We start from the raw sequence: 15,391 nt of genomic DNA, 5'->3' as shown, positions 1-15,391 counted from the left end.
TTTCTGAGGAAACAAAGCACATTGATCATCCTGGAGGAAGCTGCATCCCAGAGTGGCTTCTGCATAATCCTGCTTCCCCTCCCTTCCCTTCATAGGCTGTGACCTCAAACCCCACCTCTGCATTTCTTCCAGAGAACCCTAACTGTGACACTCTAATGAACACCTGAAAAACCCTTGTGTCATGTTGATTTTTCCTCCAAATTCCTGCAAATGTTCAAAGATTTATAGAAAGAAATGGTAATTTGTGTTTTTTTAGTTATTTATATACTTCTATTTTATTTTTTTTCATTACACCCTCTGCCTTATCTGTAGTTCATTAGCAATATTCCAAAACACAGAACATAATAATTTTTCACATATGAAAAGTATTGAGGAACTACTAAGGGCAAGGCACGTACCAGAGGCATTTTCTGCTGTTGCTAAGAAATAAGACTGAGTGAGTGAGTTGTATTTATGTTATTAGCAAACATTGAAAATTCCAGATTCCCCTCTGGAGTCCGGAGTTTGACTTCAGAATCTAGAGAACCTCATCATTGCATCATACAGCACACATGGAATAAGATGAGGGCAACAAAGATCCCATCTTCCAGCTGTTTGGGAAGAATCACAGGTGCAAAGAATTTCAAATTATAATCCTTCAGCTTAAAAGCTTTTGTTTAATTTTTCCAAATAACTCTGTATTTTCCCTAGATTTATTAACAAAAATTTACAGAAAAAGTGGTGTTAGTAGCTTTTCACTAACCATGATTAATGCAAGCAAAATAATTTAATATTTTAATTACACATGGAAAAGTAATGATTAATTGATCTAATTTTCTACACGATTAATAAAGCATTGCATTTACTATATTAACGTGATTTGAGATGTTTTTTCCCTCCTTTTTCTCTCTACCTCTTTATTTCCTTCCTTTTCTCCTTTCTCCCTTTCTTCTTTCTTACTTTTCTTCTCTCCTTTTTTTACCTCATTTTCTCCTTATCCCTCTCTCCTTCCTTTCTCTTCTTCCTATTTCCCTTCTGTCCTCCTACCTTCTCTCCCTCCCATCTTCTCTTATGCCTTTTTCCTCTCCTTCCCTTCCTTTTCCCCTCAATTTCTTCCTTTTTTATTTTGTTTTTTAGTTTTTTAAAAAGGACCTTTAAGTCATAATATTAATGTTTGCTATAAGAGAGATTTTGTTACATTATTGAGAAGAGCTTGGACATTCTAAATTACCATTTCATCTATCATATTTAGCCCAGATTCAAATAAGTGTATTTCTTTTGAATAAATTTGTTTTAAAATAAGTGCATTCCAGGCTGTGCACGGTGGTTCACACCTGTAATCCCAGCCCTTTGGGAGGCCAAGGTGGGTGGATCATTTGAGGTCAGGAGTTCTAGACTAGCCTGGCCAACATGGTGAAACCCCGTCTCTACTAAAAATACAAAAACTAGCCACGAGTGGTGGCATGCACCCGTAGTCCCAGCTACTCAGGAGGCTGAAGCAGAATAGCTTGAACTTGGGAGGTGGAGGTTGCAGTGAGCCGAGATCACGCTGTTGCACTCCAGCCTGGGCGACACACCAAAACTCCATCTCAAAAAATAAATTAAATAAATAAATAAATAAATAAATAAATAAATAAATGCATCCTTTCCAAATTATAGAATATAATTTTTAAACAAAATGCCTTTCCTAATTCACAAGGGATTTTGTGTAGAAACCAGCAACCTCCCATTCATTTCCCAAGGACATTTACAATCTCCATGAATCCTTATCGATTGAACAGGAGGTGCTGGGAAGTGGTTTGTTGACAATGTCAAAGACAATCAGAACTGGACAGAAGTTAGAGCATAAGAAAGCAGATTATATTAAGGAATTATTGCAATAGGAGGAAAGAGACCTCAATATAGAACTGGGCTCAGTTCTGAAAACACCACAGACAAGTGGGATTTATAGACAAACAAAAGTGTGAAAGTCAATGGGTGGATTTTACATATGGCTAGCCAGTTTTCCCAGCACCATTTATTAAATAGGGAATTCTTTACCCATTTCTTGTTTTTGTCAGGTTTGTCAAAGATCAGATAGTTGTAGATAATGTGGCATTATTTCTGAGGGCTCTGTTCTGTTCCATTGGCCTATATCTCTGTTTTGGTACCAGTACCATGCTGTTTTGGTTACTGTAGCCTTGTAGTATAGTTTGAAGTCAGGTAGCGTGATGCCTCCAGCTTTGTTCTTTTGGCTTAGGATTGACTTGGCAATGCGGGCTCTTTTTTGGTTCCATATGAACTTTAAAGTAGCTTTTTCCAATTCTGTGAAGAAAGTCATTGGTAGCTTGATGGGGATGGCATTGAATCTATAAATTACCTTGGGCAGTATGGCCATTTTCACGATATTGATTCTTCCAACCCATGAGCATGGAATGTTCTTCCATTTGTTTGTATCCTCTTTTATTTCATTGAGCAGTGGTTTGTAGTTCTCCTTGAAGAGGTCCTTCACATCCCTTGTAAGTTGGATTCCTAGGTATTTTATTCTCTTTGAAGCAATTGTGAATGGGAGTTCACTCATGATTTGGCTCTCTGTCTGTTACTGGTGTATAAGAATGCTTGTGATTTTTGTCCATTGATTTTGTATCCTGAGACTCTGCTAAAGTTGCTTATCAGCTTAAGGATATTTTGGGCTGAGATGATGGGGTTTTCTAGATATACAATCATGTCATCTGCAAACAGGGACAATTTGACTTCCTCTTTTCCTAATTGAATACCCTTTATTTCCTTCTCCTGCCTGATTGCCCTGGCCAGAACTTCCAGCACTATGTTGAATAGGAGTGTAAGAGAGGGCATCCCTGTCTTGTGCCAGTTTTCAAAGAGAATGCTTCCAGTTTTTGCCCATTCAGTATGATATTGGCTGTGGTTTGTTATAGATAGCTCTTATTATTTTGAGATATGTCCCATCAATACCTAATTTATTGAGAGTTTTTAGCATGAAGGTTGTTGAATTGTATCTGAAGGAGATAGAGACACGAAAAACCCTTCAAAAAAGTCCATGAATCCAGGAGCTGTTTTTTTTGAAAAGATTAACAAAATAGATAAAATGCTAGCCAGATTAATAAAGAAGAAAAGAGAGAAAAATCAAATAGACACAATAAAAAATGAATAAGGGGATAGCACCACTGATCCCACAGAAATACAAACTACCATCAGAGAATACTATAAACACCTCTATGCAAATAAACTAGAAAATCTAGAAGAAATGGATAAATTCCTGGACACATACACACTCCCAAGACTAAACCAGGAAGAAGTCAAATCCCTGAATAGACCAATAACAAGTTCTGAAATTGAGGCAGTAATTAATAGCCTACCAACCAAAAAAGGCCCAGGACCAGACAGATTCACAGCCAAATTCTACCAGAGGTACAAAGAGGAGCTGGTACCATTCCTTCTAAAACTATTCCACACAATAGAAAAAGAACAACTCCTCCCCAACTCATTTTATGAGGCCAGCATCATCCTGATACCAAAACCTGGCAGAGACACAACAAAAACAAGAAAATTTCAGGCCAATATCCCTGATGAACATCAATGCAAAAATCCCCAATAAAATACTGGCAAAATGAATCCAGCAGCACATCAAAAAGCTTATCCACCATGATCAAGTTGGCTTCATCCCTGGGATGCAAGGCTGGTTCAACATATGCAAATCAATAAACACAATCCATCACATAAACAGAACCAATGACAAAAACCACATGATTATCTCAATAGATGCAGAAAAGGCCTTTGATAAAATGCAACACCCCTTCATGCTAAAAGCTCTAATAAACTAGGTATTGATGGAACATACCTCAAAATAATAAGAGCTATTTATGACAAACCACAGCCAATATCATACTGAATGGGCAAAAACTGGAAGCATTCCCTTTGAAAACCGGCACAAAACGAGGATGCCCTCTCTCACCACTCCTATTCAACATAGTATTGGAAGTTCTGGTCAGGGCAAAGAGGCAAGAGAAAGAAATAAAGGTATTCAAATAGGAAGAGAGGAAGTCAAATTGTCTCTGTTTGCAGATGACATGATTGTCTATTTAGAAAACCCCATCGTTTCAGCCCCAAATCTCTTTGAGCTGATAAGCAACTTCAGCAAATTCTCAGGATACAAAATCAATGTGCAAAAATCACAAGCATTCTTATACACCAGTAACAGACAAACAGAGAGCAAAATCATGAGTGAACTCTCATTCACAACTGCTACAAAGAGAATAAAATACCTAGGAATACAACTTACAAGGGAAGTGAAGGACCTCTTCAAGGGGAACCGCAAACCATTGCTCAAGGAAATAAGAAGACACAAACAAATGGAAAAACACTCCATGCACATGGATAGGAAGAATCAATATCGTGAAAATGGTCATACTGCCCAAAGTAATTTATAGATTCAATGCTATCCATCAACTACCATTGACTTTCTTCACAGAATTGGAAAAAACTACTTTAAATTTCATATGGAACCAAAAAAGAGCCCGTATAGCCATGACAAACCTAAGCAAAAAGAGCAAAGCTGGAGGCATCATGCTACCTGACTTCAACGATACTACAAGGCTACAGTAACCAAAACAGCATGGTGCTGGTACCAAAACAGATACATTGACCAGTGAAACAGAACAGAGGCCTCAGAAATAATGCCACACATCTACAACCATCTGATCTTTGAAAAATCTGACAAAAACAAGCAATGGGGAAAGAATACCCTATTTAATAAATGCTGTTGGGAAAACTGGCTACCCATATTCAGAAAACTGAAACTGGACCCTTTCCTTACACCTTATACAAAAAATTAACTCAAGATGGATTAAAGACTTGAATGTAAGACCTAAAACCATAAAAGCCCTAGAAGAAAACTTAGGCAATACCATATAGGACATAGGAATGGGCAAATACTTCATGACTAAAACACCAAAAGCAATGGCAACAAAAGCCAAAATTGACAAATGGGATCTAATTAAACTAAAGAGCTTCTACACAGCAAAAGAAGCTATCATTAGAGTGGACAGACAACCTACAGAATGGGAGAGAAGTTTTGTAATCCATCCATCTGACAAAGGGCTAATATCCAGAATCTACATGTAACTTAAGCAAATTTACAAGAAAAAATCAAACAACCCCATCAGAAAGTGGGCAAGGGGTATGAACAGACACCTCAAAAGAAGACATTTATGCAGCCAATAAACATATGAAAAAAACCTCATCATCACTGGTCATTAGAGAAATGCAAATCAAATCCACAATGTGGTACCATCTCACGCCAGTTAGAACGGTGATCATTAAAAAGTCAGGGAACAACAGATGCTAGAGAGGATGTGGAGAAATAGGAAGGCTTTCACTCTGTTGGTAGGAGTGTAACTTAGTTCAACCATTGTGGAAAACAGTGTGGTGATTCCTCAAGGATCTAGAACCAGAAATACCATTTGACCTGGTGATCCCATTACTAGGTATATACCCAAAGGATTATAAATCATTCTACTGTAAAGACACAGGCACATGTATGTTTATTGCAGCACTATTTACAATGGCAAAGTCTTGGAACCAACAAAAATGCCTATCAGTGACAGACTGGATAAAGGAAATGTGGCATATATACACCATGGAATACTATGCAGCCATAAAAAAGGATGAGTTCATGTCCTTTGCAGGGACATGGGTGAAGCTGGAAACCATCATTCTCAGCAAACTAATTCAGGAATAGAAAACCAAACACTGCATGTTCTCACTCATAAGTGGGAGTTGAACAATGAGAACACATGGACACAGGGAGGGGAACATCACACACCGGGACCTGTCGGGGGCTGGGGGACTAGGGGAGGGGAGAGCATTAGGAGAAATACCTAATGTAGATGACGGGTTGATGGGTGCAGCAAGCCACCATGGAACATGTATACCAATGTAACAAACCTGCACATTCTGCACATGTATCCCAGAAATTAAAGTATATATAAAAAAAGAATATAAAGAAGAGGAGTGCTATTATATATTTAAAAGAGGATGTTTAATTTAGCAGAAGTTGCAGAACGCAATGGGGAGTGAAATCCAGTGAAAGAGTGGAGAATTGATACTATATCATTTGTCGAGGCTGTAGTCCAAAGTCCAACTTCCAGAAATCTGTTATCAGATCTGGAAAAGGTAGAGACTTGGAGGAATCGTCAGACTCTGGAGGGAAGCAATCTCTACTCAGACACAGAGAATGTTCCCCTAAAATGCCTCCCCAATTCTGGTAACCTGAGGATACCAGAAAATATCTTGTGCAAATGAGAACCAATCTGTTTGGCATGGGTGCAAGCACAGGAGAGGAAGGCCAAGTTTGCCCCAGGTACCTGAACAGGGAAATACTGAGGGTTCCTTAAAACAACAAAACAAAACAAAACAACTCAGCCATCCTCTTCTCAGAGCACTGAGATCTACAAACCAAGGACCCCAGTGGTGTGTCAGACATGACCTCTTCAATGGCTGAGACATCCCTTGGTACAGTCTGGCTGCAGCACTAGTCAGAGTTCATCTTCCCACTGCCCTGGTTTTGATTCTGTTTTCTAATCTTTTCGGCCTAGCTGAATCTATTATGGGTATTCATGTGTGATCAAGCTATAGCTACTCTTTTGCTAATAGCAGACTGGCCCCGTTGATCCCTGGCAGAGTCTCTTGCTCTCGTAGCTAAAGCACTCCAAGAAATATGCACATAATCTTGAGTCAGTGGCAGTGGGAAGGGAGAAGTAGGTTTGCATTAGAGAGATCTGGAAAGTTGAATGATCAGGATTTGGTAATAAATTGGGTGTGGCCATTACAGAAAAGAGAAGAGGCAGAGCTGAGCCTGGGTCATGGTGTTTAAACTCTTGTTTAAAGCTAAAGATACTTTTTTTGCCAGAAAAATCCAGGTAGGCACATTTTGCCTACAATATCCGGAGGCTCAGAGAAGCTTTAGCCAAATGTTAGAAACCACTCTGTAGAGGAAAATCCTAGAGGTTGGATAGGACGACCTGAAAGATTCCTTCTGCTTCCTCAATATTTGAATAGTTATAGAACCCAAATATCGGTATATTTTTGGGCCTATTGGTAGCTACAAGGAAGTCAGGAAGGGGAGCTGGTGCTTTTGTGAGGCAATAGGAAATGTAGGAGGGATATGTATTTTGTTTTAGACCTGGAGGTTGAAGTGCTGGGAGGGCATTCTTGGGTAGATGTTGAGTGGGTTACCAAAGGCACACTTTGAGAAAGTGTTTAGTGCATTAGATCTGCACTGTTGAATAAGGTAGCCACTGGGCACATGTGGCCATTGAAGACTGTGGCTAACAAAATGTGGCTAATCCTAACTGGGATATACCGTAAGTGTAATGTACATCCATTTCCAAGACAGTTAAAAAATGTAAAATATGTCAATTTAAGAATATTAGCTACATGTTGAAATCATAATATTTTGAATATATTCAGTTAAATAAAATATATGATTAAAATAAGTTCATCAGCTTCTCCATTTTAAATGTGGCTACTGGAAAATTTAAAAATGTGTAGTTTTTGTTTGCAGCTGACGTATTTCTGTTGGGTAGCACTGCTCAAGGTGGTGTTTGGAGGTATTATCAGGGACAACTTGGGAACATTTGAGCTCTCTGGGAAGAGGATATACAGAGAGAAAAGCAGAAGGTTGAAAATGTACTCATGGAACATGTCTACATTCATAGGTCTAGAATGAAGAGGAGGAGACTGGAAAGGAGCTACGGGATAAGGCCAGAGAAGGGGAAGTAGGTGACATCACAGGAATGTGGTGAAGAAGGGGCATTAGGAAAGAAATGGATAGTGATTAGGATTATGCAAAGTAATTTGGCCTTTGTTCTATTGCTATTGGAGAGCATATGGAGGTTTTCTTCCCAGAAAGTAAAATGATCAAATTTAAATTTTAAGAAGATGATTTTGGCAAGAAAATAATGAACCAATTGGATTGACAGAGAAGCCGAAGGTCAGGTGGATAGCTCGAAAGTCAGGGAATAATAACAACCAAAAAAGCCCTTAGGCATCTAGAAAGCTGAGCAGAAAAGAATTGTTTTGACTTTGAAAAAGAACTTTTTATTTTATTTTCTTGCCTTGAAAAATGAGGTGTTTTTGAACAGTGGGATTTTGGTAATTAAAACCTGTGTCTCTGTTTATAGAATCCAGGAAAATGGGTTGCCATAAAAATCAGTGTCACAGATGATTAAAGATGCTTTGTGTGGGAAAAATAGAAGGCTATAAAGAAACTAAAGACACAAAAGTTATTGGATTTCTAAGAAACAAAGGTTGTCTTTTTGTATAATTGTCTCATGTAGAGAAAACAGAAAAGAACATTTTTCCCCACCCTTTAGAACATGAAAGTAGAAAAGAATGGTTTCTAAAAAGGGTTTTCCTTGAGACTCCGCCACCATAACTTGTGACCATTTAAGGTATTTCTAAGTATTTACAAATTGAACATACTATGTCCTAGAATGTTCTTTGAGCAGAAGTTTTGGTACATAAAATTATTTATCTGGAGTTTGGTTTAAGGCAAAGAACAGATTGAAATATATGAAAGTACAAAATTCAGAGAATTAAGTGAAGATGAGCTGAATATTCTGAAGGTTGTATTAGTCCATTGTCATACTGCTATGAAGAAATACCTGAGACTGGGTAATTTTCTTAAAAAAAGAGGTTTAATGGACTCACAGTTCCACATGGCTGTGGAACTGTAATGCCTCACAATCATGGCGGAAAGCGAAGGAGGAGCAAAGGCACATCTTACATGGTGGCAGGCAAGAGAGCGTGTGCAGGGGAACTGCCTTTTATAAAACCATCGGATCTTGTGAGATGTATTCACTATCAGGAGAACAGCACAGGAAAAACCCATGCCCATGATTAAATGACCTCCCACTGGGTCCCTCTCTTGACATGTGGGGATTATGGAAGCTACAATTCAAGATAAGATTTGGATGGGGACACAGCCAAACCATATCAAAGGTATTTGGATCCTGTTTAAATATATGTTATAAAGTCTTTGCTAGTTTAAAGGGAAAAGAGAAAAAAATGATTGCAAAAGGAAGTCAATGAAAGGGGCCATATGAGGGGACTAAACAAAAAGGAAATTGTCAATTAAAGACATTTAGAAAATTTACCTAGATTGAGTACCATAGGATTTGGACACTCTGCTGGATACTGAATACAAAGGATTAGGATAAAATCAATGCTGTTGTAGAATAACTGTAATATGCAGCAGCTAACATTTATTAAGCGTTTATTATACACTCATTTATTTATTACAACAGCCTCATGAAGTAGGTATTATCTCAATGCTACAGATGGTGCAGTGAGATTAGGTAACTTGTCCAAGGTCACACAGGTAGCCAGTGAGCCCACTATATCATGCTGTCTCCTTAAGTGTTGTTAGGGAGAAACATGATTTATTAGGCAGTGTTGGCTGAGTTATGTGTGGTAACACATGACTCCAAAAATTTTAGTAATCTATAATAACACAGTTTTTTTGTTTGTTTGTTTGGTTTGGTTTTGGTTTTGGTTTTCTGTTTTTTTTTCTTTTTAAATTTCATTGCAGGACACTTGCTCTGATTCATTTCTGGACTTAAGTGGAAGAAGCAGCCCTTATCTAGGATATTGTTAGTCATTGGCAGAGGGAATACAAAGCAATGGAAGGGTGATGTGATGGCTCTGAAAGCTTCTGTTGGATGTAGAATATAAAGTTTGCTCACCTTTTTTAATCCAAAGTAAGCCATGCGGCAAGCCTGACAGTGGGGTTGAGGAGTGAAATGTTCCCATTAGGGAGGGTCTTTAGAGGACCCATTAGAGAGAGTTTAGGTTCTTTGTCTTTTGTTTTTGTTTGTTTTTATCACATGAATATTTAGCTTTACGAGGAAGAGAATCAATGAATGGTTGGTCTGACTTCTTTTCACACTGAGGAGTTAATAGTATGACCCAAAAAGTTAATCCCTACGCTGTCAGTGTTTTTTGGGAGTGGCAGGTGGCAGAGAGTTACGCACACAGGAGACAATGCAAGGGAGGGCGCTACCTCTCATAGTGATCAGTAAGGGTAGTGAGACAGCCAAGTGGAAAGGGGTCCGCTGAGAAACTTCAGGCGGCCTGCACACTGGGAGGAGTGCGCACTGGGGAGCCACAGAAGTTTGCACCGTTTGCAGTGGGGAGGAGGCTGACCCCTCCTCTTCCCGGGTGGAACCTGGGATTCAATCTGTGAGGAGGGAAGCGTGTATAGCAGGACTCTCACTCTGCCGAGAGTCCCTGTTTCCTATTTTTTCCTTTTTGCCCCATAAATTCCATTTTTCTCACCCTTTAAAGTGTCTGTGAGCCTAATATTTCATGGCTGTGTGACAAGGACCCGGCTTTTAGGTGAACTAAGGAGAAAATCCTACAACAGTAGGACGAGGCCATAGCCAAAATCGAAACACAGCAAAATCCACACAACCAAAATCTTTGCTAAGCAAGGCACCTGGGAAAAAAACCTGTCTCAACAGTAAGTCAGGCCACATCAGACAGAAGCTAAAGGCTGGCCTGAGTGAGAGCTCATAGGGAAGGAGAGACGAAGCAAGGTGATAGGAAACAAGATCTGGTTAGGGCTGAAGGTCAGTTCAGCTATCAAGGGTGGGGGAAGCCAGTTTTTGAGGAGGTCACTTCAAGCCTTGAGTTCCTTTGTCTAATCCCCCGTTCTCCTGGCTGCTTCCCATTAATTTTTGGGGAATGTGCTATGAACTGATGGGCACAGATGTGTGCAAAAGAGAGATGGTTATAGGCAGTCCTATTTATTCAAATGTGACAGGATGATGGACCTAGTCATATCCACAAAACCAATTATAAGCTAAACCCATGCAGGTAGTTAGGTATAACAGACACATTTAAAAACGAAGAGCACTTTAATTCTTGAATTAATGTTAAATTCAGCCTGAATTTATTGGATAAATGTCTCATTTCATGTAAGTAAATCTAACTAAAGACTTTAACTAAATCTAACTAATGACTCTAACTAAAGCTATTTCCACAGAGATGTAAATGGTTCTTGATGAATACAATAAAAGCAAGTAATAATCGCTTTTTGGAGCTTAGAACAAATTCACTTCAGGTGAAGGTTAAGCACTTGAGAATAAGACAATTATTTTTCCTTTCAAATACTAAAGAGTTACAAAAACTCTGGTGATAAATTGGAACATTTGGGAAATGAAGGCAACAATAAGATTTAATTTATTGCCCATGTATAAGAATTCTAAGTTTTGCACATTCCTTATAATCTTTTCCTATATACATGTAAAAACTGTGTCATTACACAGTTTAAAGTTTCACTGTAATATAGCATGTTCCATAAACAATTTTTCAGGTTCTAGTACAGTCCTTATGATTATAATGGTTGCAAAACTGCATAGAGTTAACCTAATTTATTATTATTTTTATTATTAAACATGTAGTTTCTTTCAGTTTATTATCATTATTAATAATACTGCAGTAAATGGCCACATGGAACCTATATGTTTTTTTGTTTTGGATTTTTTTCATTCCAATACATGTCCTAAATTGGGATTACTGGGTCAAAGGTTAAGAAATTTTAATAACTATGCAAACTGACTTAAAAATAACTACTAATTTAACAAAAACCTGTGGGTGTGTAATCCACTGAATTCTCACTTGCTTTAGAAATTATATTTAAAGGTCATATAAATTGACTAATTAATATTGTAGAAAAAAATGATACTTTGTGTTAATTTGTGTGTCTGAATACTTGTGAGGCTAAACACTGTCCTGTAGGTTACTTTAGCCAACAGAAGGAGTCATAATTCTTTCATTCGGTAATTGGACAAGTATTTTTTGAGCGCCTACAACGTGCCAGGCAGGTTTTTTTGTTTGTTTGTTTCAGAGCACACAGCAGTGAAATAAACAAACTCCCTTGCCCTCATGGATTTTATATTCTATGGTAAAAAAGACAATAAACATAATAAGTATTAAAATTATGTAGTATGTTAGAATGTTATAACTGCTGTAAAAAATAAAGTAAGATAAAAATAATAAGAAGAAGCATTTAGCAATTAGCAGAAGTTGCATTTCTAAATATGGTGGTCATTGAGAAACAAATATTTGAACAAAGACTTGAAAGGGGTGGAGTAGGTCCCATATGGGTATCAGAGGAAAGTACTGCAGCCAGGGACGTTAAGTTGTAGAAGACCCTAAGGGGACCATGTGTGAGGTGTTGCAGGAGAATCAGGGAGGCCAGTTTGGCTAGAGTGAAGTGAAATCTTTGATGCGATGAAGTGATGATCTTTGATGAAATCTAATGATGCTTATTTGTTTCATAGGAGAAAAACAAGGAGAGAAAAATCTAAACCCAATAGAAGAGAAAGTTTCAAGAAAGAGGTCGTCACTAATACCAAAATTAGCTACGATATTCAGGAAGAAAAAAGTGGAAACACGATAACCACATTCAATAAAGACCAAGGCCAGCTTCCATTAGCCAGAGCTCAGCCACGCGCCACACCTGGTTAAAGAGACTCTGGCTGAAGAATTCCCTGAATATTTTAATGTAGCTCTGGTTATAACACAGAATAACCACAAGGTGGCAGAAGAACTCCATTCTTGTAAATCTCTTAGTTGCTTCTTTATTTCATCTTCTCTATTCTATCTAATGTTCCTTGAATTTTACTATTTTGTTGGTTTGAAAATATGTGTGACTTACGTCCTTTAAAGGATTTGGTTCCTAAAGTTTTAAATAGACTGGAATATAAAACATTTATAGAAAAGGAAAATAACTACCGTATGATGTTAGTGAATTATTAATAATTAATCCAATTAAAATATATTTGCTTTGGATTAATATTTATTTTGTTTTGATGTTTGCTAAATAAAACTAAGCATTAGGAGGTCAAATAGCCACAACGAACATTTTCATATTATTTAATAAGCCAGTTTCAAGGCATACATGCTAAATTTGTTCTTAAGGAAAAGTTGAATTTTTGCTTTCATGAAATTACAAACTCTAAGGCAATTGTATACCTGTAAATCCAATGTGTTCTGAAGTTTAAAGTGTCAAAGGCTGTTGGATTTAAACAGATCTTGTATGACTCTCTGTTTCATCTCTTCAGAGGTTGATAGTAAGCAAGTTTGGCAGCAACTCGCATCTTCTGCTGTAACATGAGGCTAATAATGACGACTTTATACGGTTGTTGCAAAGAGTCAGTGATGCCACAAGCAACGTTCTTTATATATGCAGAATTTTAAAAATAAAGTAAATAGAAATATTCCTTCCTCTATTCCCAAGTTTTCTAACATTATTTGCAACTGGTATTTTAATGCAAGACCGAAAGCTAAAATATAAATGTAGCTAGCAGAATCAAAACCTAGATCAGATGTTCAAAAGCATCATGCTGCTAAATGATTTCAGAGTCTAAAACCTGTGCTCACTGTTCTGAAACATCTTTCCACTTCCTGTTAAAAAAATATTCTTTGAAGCTCATTTTTTGGGCTTCATGTGTTGTAATTACACATTTGTTATATAGGGTATATGATGACTTACGCTCTGTGGTGTTATTCAGTACATTGTAGAAAAAGGAGAATAAAGAATATTGTTTGTCAGTAGGCAGCTCTGTCCTCTTTATCCTTGACTGTAATTTACTAAAGAGCTGACAAAATTACAGCACAGGCAGCAACTCACCATATTACTCTGCAGACAGCCAAGAGACTGACATTGAGATGATGCGTTTTAACTTGGGTCCATATAAGGAATCTGATGGGGTTATATGAATTCTTTATTTCTGTTCTATGAAAAAATGAAGTTGCTTATAAGAAGGAGGCACAAAAATGTGTATTCTGCACAAGGCTACTGATAAAGATGCTACAGGGATGCATGGAAACCCGATGTGTAACACTGAAATGGCTTTTGATTCATTTGTATTTGGTCTCAGAGAAGAAACATAGATTAAAAAAAGGTCTGAAAAAAATGGAGCACTAGGAAAAATGATAGGAAATTTTGTGTTGTTGACTAACAGTTATCTAATATGAAATACATGTTTGTAATATTTTGACATATATGATTTAATACAACTATATTTTGTAACAAATATCTTTAATTCTAAGGATTGAAAATCTTAAAAGGATCTCAATTGTATAGATATAGCTGTTTTGTTTCAATAGGCTGATGGACTTGGAAATTCCAGGTTTCTTAAACATATTCGATGAACGTGAAAAGCAGGGGGAGATACTTTCAGATGGCCTTGAATGGGAGTGGGGGGACCCTGGATTTCACTGGACATCTCTTTCTTCCTTTCTTCTCTGTAGTTGGGCACCTCTTCTTCTCAATTAGTCAGCAATTATAAGAATGAAAATTACCGGCCGGGCGCGATGGCTTACGCCTGTAATCCCAGCCCTTTGGGAGGCCAAGGCAGGGGGATCACGAGGTCAGGAGATCGAGACCATCCTGGCTAACATGGTGAAACCCCATCTCTACTAAAAAATACAAAAAATCAGCCTGGTGTGGTGGTGGGCACCTGTAGTCCCAGCTACTCAGGAGGCTGAGGCAGGAGAATGGCGTGAACCCGGGAGGTGTAGGTTGCAGTGACTGCACTCCAGCCTGAGCGACAGAGCGAGACTCTGTCTCAAAAAAAAAAAAAAAAAAAAAAAAGAATGAAAATTACCTTAGCAGCTATTCAGAGTAGGTCCAAAAGATAATCAAATAAAGATTTCAATATTCTCAAGGCGGAAGAGACAATGTCTTTGCATCTGCAGCTGGAAAGCCTGGAGTAACCTCCTTCCACTGTGGAAATCCCTTCTGTCCTCAAAGTCTTGAGCATATGATACCTTCATGATGGATTTCCTGACTCCTGGAGTTAAAACTTTCCTTCCGTTGCCTGCACTCATGTAGCCATGAGTTTATCAGGTGTTACATCCTCAAACAGAGCTGCTAGGCCACGTGTGCTCTTTACATACAACCGCTGACATCAGCTTATGACTATTGGGCTGGCATTTGCCTCAATTCTTAAGAAAAATCAAAACCAGTTTGGTTTTCTTTTTAAGTAGTCGTAAAATAGACATCATGTAAAATCTACGATTCTAACCATTTTTAAGTGTACAATTCAGTGGCATTAAGTACACTCACATTATTATGTAATTATCACCACTCAACAGTTTTTGGTGTGGATTTTTTCAGGGTTTTCTAAATATATAATCCTATCATCTGTGAACGGAGATAAATTTAATTCATTTCCAATTTTATTTCCTTTTTTAGAACTTCTAATATTATGTTGAATAGAAGTCAGAAAAAAATGTATGATTATACTTCTATGAAGCACCTAGAAGTCAAATTCATAGAGCTAGAAAGTAGAATAGTCTACCAAGGGCTTCGGAGAGGGGTAATGAGAGTTATGGTTTAACG

General features: G+C 37.8%; 1 long non-coding RNA gene across 1 annotated transcript; it reads left to right on the top strand.

Moving 5' to 3' along the window:
- Window positions 1-409: 409 nt before the first annotated feature.
- Window positions 410-13,274, top strand: LOC115833160. Its single transcript, XR_004028607.1, has 2 exons — window positions 410-610; window positions 12,324-13,274. It is a non-coding gene; the product is annotated as an uncharacterized LOC115833160 (long non-coding RNA).
- Window positions 13,275-15,391: the final 2,117 nt, after the last annotated feature.

Source organism: Nomascus leucogenys, chromosome 25, assembly GCF_006542625.1.
Source record: "Nomascus leucogenys isolate Asia chromosome 25, Asia_NLE_v1, whole genome shotgun sequence".
Lineage (NCBI taxonomy): Eukaryota > Metazoa > Chordata > Mammalia > Primates > Hylobatidae > Nomascus > Nomascus leucogenys.
The sequence above is the reverse complement of the archived record's forward strand: the minus strand, read 5'-3'. Positions and strand labels throughout refer to the sequence as shown.